This window comes from Felis catus, chromosome C1, assembly GCF_018350175.1.
Source record: "Felis catus isolate Fca126 chromosome C1, F.catus_Fca126_mat1.0, whole genome shotgun sequence".
NCBI lineage: Eukaryota > Metazoa > Chordata > Mammalia > Carnivora > Felidae > Felis > Felis catus.
This window is the reverse complement of record NC_058375.1, coordinates 178,572,344-178,578,018: the sequence shown is the minus strand read 5'-3', so window position 1 is coordinate 178,578,018 and position 5,675 is coordinate 178,572,344. Positions and strand designations below refer to the sequence as shown.

Genomic DNA, 5,675 nt, shown 5'->3' with positions numbered 1-5,675 from the left:
AGAAATAGCCTCAATTTAATCCGGGCTCCTAAATTTTCACGTGAACGTGTAGAAATTACAAAACTATGATTAATAGGTAATTTGTAGAAATCCATTATGTTGATGTTCGTTAACTCAAAAAATAGAACGGAATGAGAGGAAATGGTTTTATATTTCTACGACAGGGATTTACATTATCCATGAAAAAGGGTTTCCTGACAAATACCAGACTTGGTTACCAAAATGGTTTTGGAATTTCCTTCTTTACAGCTCTCAAATTAATATAACTTCCTTTTACGGCAGGGTGAGAAGTTTTTGTTGTTGTCCTCGGTTTTTGTTTGTTTGCTGAACAGAGAACAAAATTGTATGACTTCTCAGTGTCTCTTCGTCATAATGCTTCAAGAAACAAATTCACAAAATCGACTTCAACTCACTGAAAAATAAGCCCTATTAAACTCTGAAACAGGTGAGGACCAGAACCTCCAGGATTCCCTTCACAGGCAGGGAGGCGGGGGTGGGGGTGGGGGTGGGGGTGAAAATTAAGATTCCACTAACTGCAGCAGGAAGGAAGAGAGGGAAATGGAGGAGGAGGAGGTGATCTATCTAGTTGAGGAAGGAAGAGTGTCACATAAATCTGTTCACCTCACTGTTCTGTCCCTAGCACTGGGCCTCCCCAAATATCAGTTAGGTCAGAAAAAAATAGTGGAACCCCTGCCCACTTCCTTTAAGCATTGTTTTTCAAGGTCTTACAGTACCTTGAGACAACATACATGAAAAGCTCTGTACTACAAGCATTATTATTACTAAGTTGCTCTTCTAATTTAAATCTCTTTGCCTCAGTTCCTGTTTGCTTTAGGGCTCTGTAATGAGAAAAGCAAACGCTAAGGTTTTGTGAGGTTAAGGGGTTTCCTGAGATTGAGAAGGGACAACTTCATTGCTGCATCAGGCATTCGCCTTGTATTGTCTTCCACTCGCTTCTTGTGCGTAAATCTTGCTTTTCCCCAAACGCTGAACTTCTCCATGATAAAAAACCTTGATATATATTTTCTTGTGTTGTCTGAGTCTGTGCTGAGCGTGTAGCAGCTCACTTGAAGTGGCAGTCCATTGTTCTGTGGGGAAGGCTGGGGCACCCGCACGTACTTCCTTTGGACGTACCACAAAGCGCTCTGTGAATGAGCAAGTCAGAAAGGGGCCCAGAGCAAGTATTAATTTGGAATATTTTGAATTTTGAATACGGCATTTGCAACACAAAACATGAACATATTTTTGGAAACAAAAATGAAATCACATCTTCGAAGCCACAAGGCGAAACTAGACTGTTACATTAAGAGTTTTTACTTATTCGATGCATATATTTCACACATACGTTGCTTACCATATTACAGGCACTGGTCCAAGCAGTTCGCAAATGTGAACTTATTTAATCCTTGTAAGAACCTACAACAATTAAGATAAGAATTATTATTATTTGCATTTTATAATAAAAACTTGAGGCCTAGGAAGTAAACGTGATTTGGCCAAAGTCACAGAACCTTGGTGGAATTTGAGCCTGGGAAGTGTGGTCTGAGGGTCCACGCTCTTGACCGTTATTCTGTTTGCAAGCTCATCAGCTGCGCAGGGGCAGAGAGAGAGAGGAGAGAGGGAGGGGGAGAGCTATGCGAGAGCAAGAAAGAGAAAGAAGCCAAGCCATCTTCCATCCTCAATACATTCATTTCCATTTCTGCCCCCAAGTCAATTTTGTCACCTCCTAAGTAAAGTACAGGGGGTGAGGGGGGAAGAGGGGTAAGGATCAGTGAAGCACACATCCAATCCTCCGAAGGGCAGCATTTGGAAATAGCCCATATCACTTCTGCTTACATCCACTGATGTAATGGCACATTACACAGAAGAAGGCTCTCTCCTCTCACCTGGATTCCCGCAACGTATCTCTGCTCGAATGACCCTGTAACAAAGACTTTCTTGACCACGCTGTCTAAGGTAGTGCCCCTGTCACCCTCTGGTCCCTTATTCTGCTTTCTTTTTCATCATAGTACTTACCACTGTCTGACATTACCCTGTATTTTTATCACCTGTCTCCACTCCCCCCTCAGAGCATAAGCACCATATAAACAGAGGCTTGTCTCTTGTTTGCTGTTGTATTCCTCGTACCTACCTGCTACTCAGTAATATTTGTCGATTGGATGAATGAATGATGAATAAACAATGTGCTAAGGCATCCCCCTGCCTCTGATCTTGACAACAAAACAAGATGGGAAGAAAAGTTTGGTTATCTTAACTGGCACCAGAATTCTTCTTAGGAAGGTAGGAAACTATTTTTTACGATAATAACAATATACCTCTTTGAGGTAAAGGGTAAAACCCAAGAGCCAGTGTTTGAGTAAAATTTCCCTTCATGAAATAGAATGTGGAGGTAAGGAGAAGACGGGAAGACATAAAACTGGGAAGAGAAGAAGCAATAAGATGTCAGAATCCTCCTGACAGGGACCCTGAAGTTGCATTAACATTCACTACACTCGTGAATGCTTTGCGTAAGCAAGTTCTGTGATGCCGAGGGAAGGGCTGAGGTTCATGACCGGGCAGGTATGGAGTCATACAGAAATGGCACATTGGGAAATAGGAGTCCAAGAGGCAGAGAAGGCCTTGAGAATGCAAAACCTCCAGGATTTCCAAAACTTGCGGCATTCCCTAAATGGCAGCTCAGGGGAGTGAAGTAGAATCTACCTTTTATGTCAACGTTATATATTATTTAGGCTTCATCACTCATTTATACAGGATTCCCTTATATGTTGCTGTATTTCACAGCGACATCACTGATAGGTTATACGGGGACTTTGGTTGGGAGAGATTAGGGTTATGTAAAATTATGCTTTTCATCCTTAATATTTCCAGTGAAAGCGAACATTTAATTCCTCTCCATTGCCTCAGCAAAGGATAAAAGGACCTGCAGGCCTTCTACAAACTACACCTTTGCTTTTATCTGCACCCACTACAAGATGCAGTGCAGAGGGAAGCCGGATATGGTCAAATGATCATTCACCTTCACAAACAAAAAAGTTAACCTGCCACGGTCTCATGGCAGAAGGTACGTGACTCCTGGCTCAGAGACAAAGACTATTATCCAGGGCCCAGGACGCAAATAAATGTCATGTTCGCATCAGTTCCCTTTCCCTCCCCTCCTCAAGTCACACGGGGGTGATGCAGAGAGGCACATCGGTAGATCCTGCACATGTCATGGATTCGTAGCCCGTGTGAAGAACCCCAAGTTTAGGAAACTCCAATCTTTTATAAAAAGCTACAATCTGGGGCACCCGGCTGGCTCAGTCAGTTGAGCATCCAACTTCAGCTCAGGTCATGATCTCACCGCTCATGAGTTCGAGCCCTGCATCAGGCTCTGTGCTGACAGCTCGGAGCCTGGAGCCTGCTTTGGATTCTGTGTGTGTCTCTCTCTGCCCCTCCCCCTCTCGCACGCTGTCTCTTCCTATCCCCCCCTTAAAAATAAACTTTAAAAAAAAAAAAAGCTACAATCTGCCTGACCTTTGCCCAAGAATCTGCCCACCCCTTGCTTTATTATACTGGACATTAAATAATCTTACCCTTTGCTCCTTCTCCATCCTGTGCTACTATCTCTGTTTTCCAAGGTTATTCACTCTTCATTCTTGAAAATATAGTCCAGAACAAAAGACTGTCAGTATAGCTGGTCAAAAGACATTCATAAATATAAAAGATCAATGGAGAATTCCTGGCTTCTTAGCCAGGAGCTACCCGCATAAAGGAGACATCACAAGTATATGGTAGGTGGTAGAAAGAGTTTTCATCAAGAAGAATAAAAAGGTGAAAATATTCCTCTTCCTCCTAGAAGACACCTTCCTTTTCTTTTCTTTTCCTTCTCTCCTCTTCTTTCCTTGAGAAAAAAACCAACATGTCATCAGGTTCTTTCTTTTCATCATGTTAATAGAAGCATAAGACCTCCTGCTCAAGAGGCGACTCAGCCTTTGAAAGGCTTTGAATACCACTACGGAGTTCAAAGGAGAAGATATATGGAGTGGCCAGCTTAGCTTCTCTGATTCTTTAGCCATTGAGGAGAAGGGCTTTCTTTTCTGTGGGATCATCATTCTCAGACTCTTATGGTTGTCACAGTAGTAAGACCAAGAATGAAGGATTCTTGGCCTTAAGAGTTGAAATGGAAAAGGCCATATGAGTTGAAATGGAAAAGGCCAACCAAGAAGGCCATTGAGCTGCCTCTGGCACAGAGATTATGCTAAAAGATTAACCAAACCTTACTGAGTCAGTTGGAGGATTTAGATCCCTAATCATACCCTGTTGTGACTCACAGTACCCCATTCCAGCACCAAACCTAATGTCCATACCCCATATTTGTCTACCTAATTTACTGTCACACCAATTCTTCTTAAACAGGTCCCTTTCACATGTTCAGATACCTCTAGGAGACTTCTATATGCCATTGTATCAAGTCTATTTTTTTAAGTTTATGTATTTATTTTGAGAGTGAGAGCGTGTGCACTCACATCGGGGAGGGGCGGAGAGAGAGAATCCCAAGCAGGCTCTGCACTGACAGAGCTGAGCCCAACACGGGCTCAATCTCACCAATGGAACCATGAGATCACGACCTGAGCAGAAATCAAGAGTCTGACGGTTAACTGACTGAGCCATCCACGCGCCGCTCCATTTTATCAAGGCTAACCTCTCATACCTAATTTCTAAGGAACACATTAGTATGTAATGAGTAGACTTAATTTTTCAAAAATGTCTTCCAAGAGTTGATTGCTAAATGTCACTATTTTCTCCCAGACAGAAATAGGACTTAATTTAGGTCAACTAAACGGTGAGTGTGGCTACTCAGGGTTACCTCAAATTCTAACCTATCACCAGTGCTTTCTTTTAATGCCTTTGCTTTTCCCTTGTACAAACTTTTGATGCCCTTAGAATTTGTGTCAAAGTCATTATGTACTTCCATGCCATTTTGCACAGGACAGGTCCCCATTACACAGCTCCTCATAGTCCCCATTGCTTATAAAGTTGTACGAGAAAGCAAATGACATCACAACATAAAACTATTCACTTGTGATCACATATAAATATAATTTCCAAAAGATATACTCCAAATCCATAAAGATGATTACTTCTGATAAGAGGTGAAAGCGAATGGGATGAAAATGGTGATGGAAAGGGCCCTCAGCTTTACTCATAATAGAATTTTGAAAGAAAAATGTATTCTTGTTGAGGTGGATTGTTTCCAAAGATGGCTACAACAATCTGTCCCGTGAGGCTTACCCTTTATCCTGGGCCTTTGCTGCTCCTCTCATAGAGAGGGGGAGTCTATTTCCTATCTCCTTGAATCTGAGCTTGGTCTGTGACCTACCTACTTGGACCAATAGAATGCGGTAGAAATGACAAGGGAAGAGTTCCACAACCTAGCCTTAAGAGGTCCTGAAGATTTTGCTTCCACTCCCCGGGAATCCTGAGACACCATGTAAACAAGTTTGGCTTCCCTACTAGAGAGACTAGAGGCGAGTCCCTGGAGGCTGAAAGATGGAGGAGAGAGAAATCCCAGCATTCTAGTCAACCCAGCCAAGGAGTCAGACATGTGACTGAGACCATCCTGGGATCCATTACAGGTGAACGAGCATGTCTAACCAGATGACCCATTCTAACTGTGCCCTGCCACATCAATCACA

At 42.7% G+C, this 5,675-nt stretch overlaps 1 long non-coding RNA gene across 1 annotated transcript; it reads right to left on the bottom strand.

The window, feature by feature from the left end:
• Positions 1 to 497: 497 nt before the first annotated feature.
• Positions 498 to 4,475, bottom strand: LOC123379221. Its single transcript, XR_006583446.1, has 3 exons — positions 3,573 to 4,475; positions 1,355 to 1,416; positions 498 to 1,145 (listed from the first exon to the last, which is right to left on the bottom strand). It is a non-coding gene; the product is annotated as an uncharacterized LOC123379221 (long non-coding RNA).
• Between the last annotated feature and the right edge of the window lie 1,200 nt (positions 4,476 to 5,675).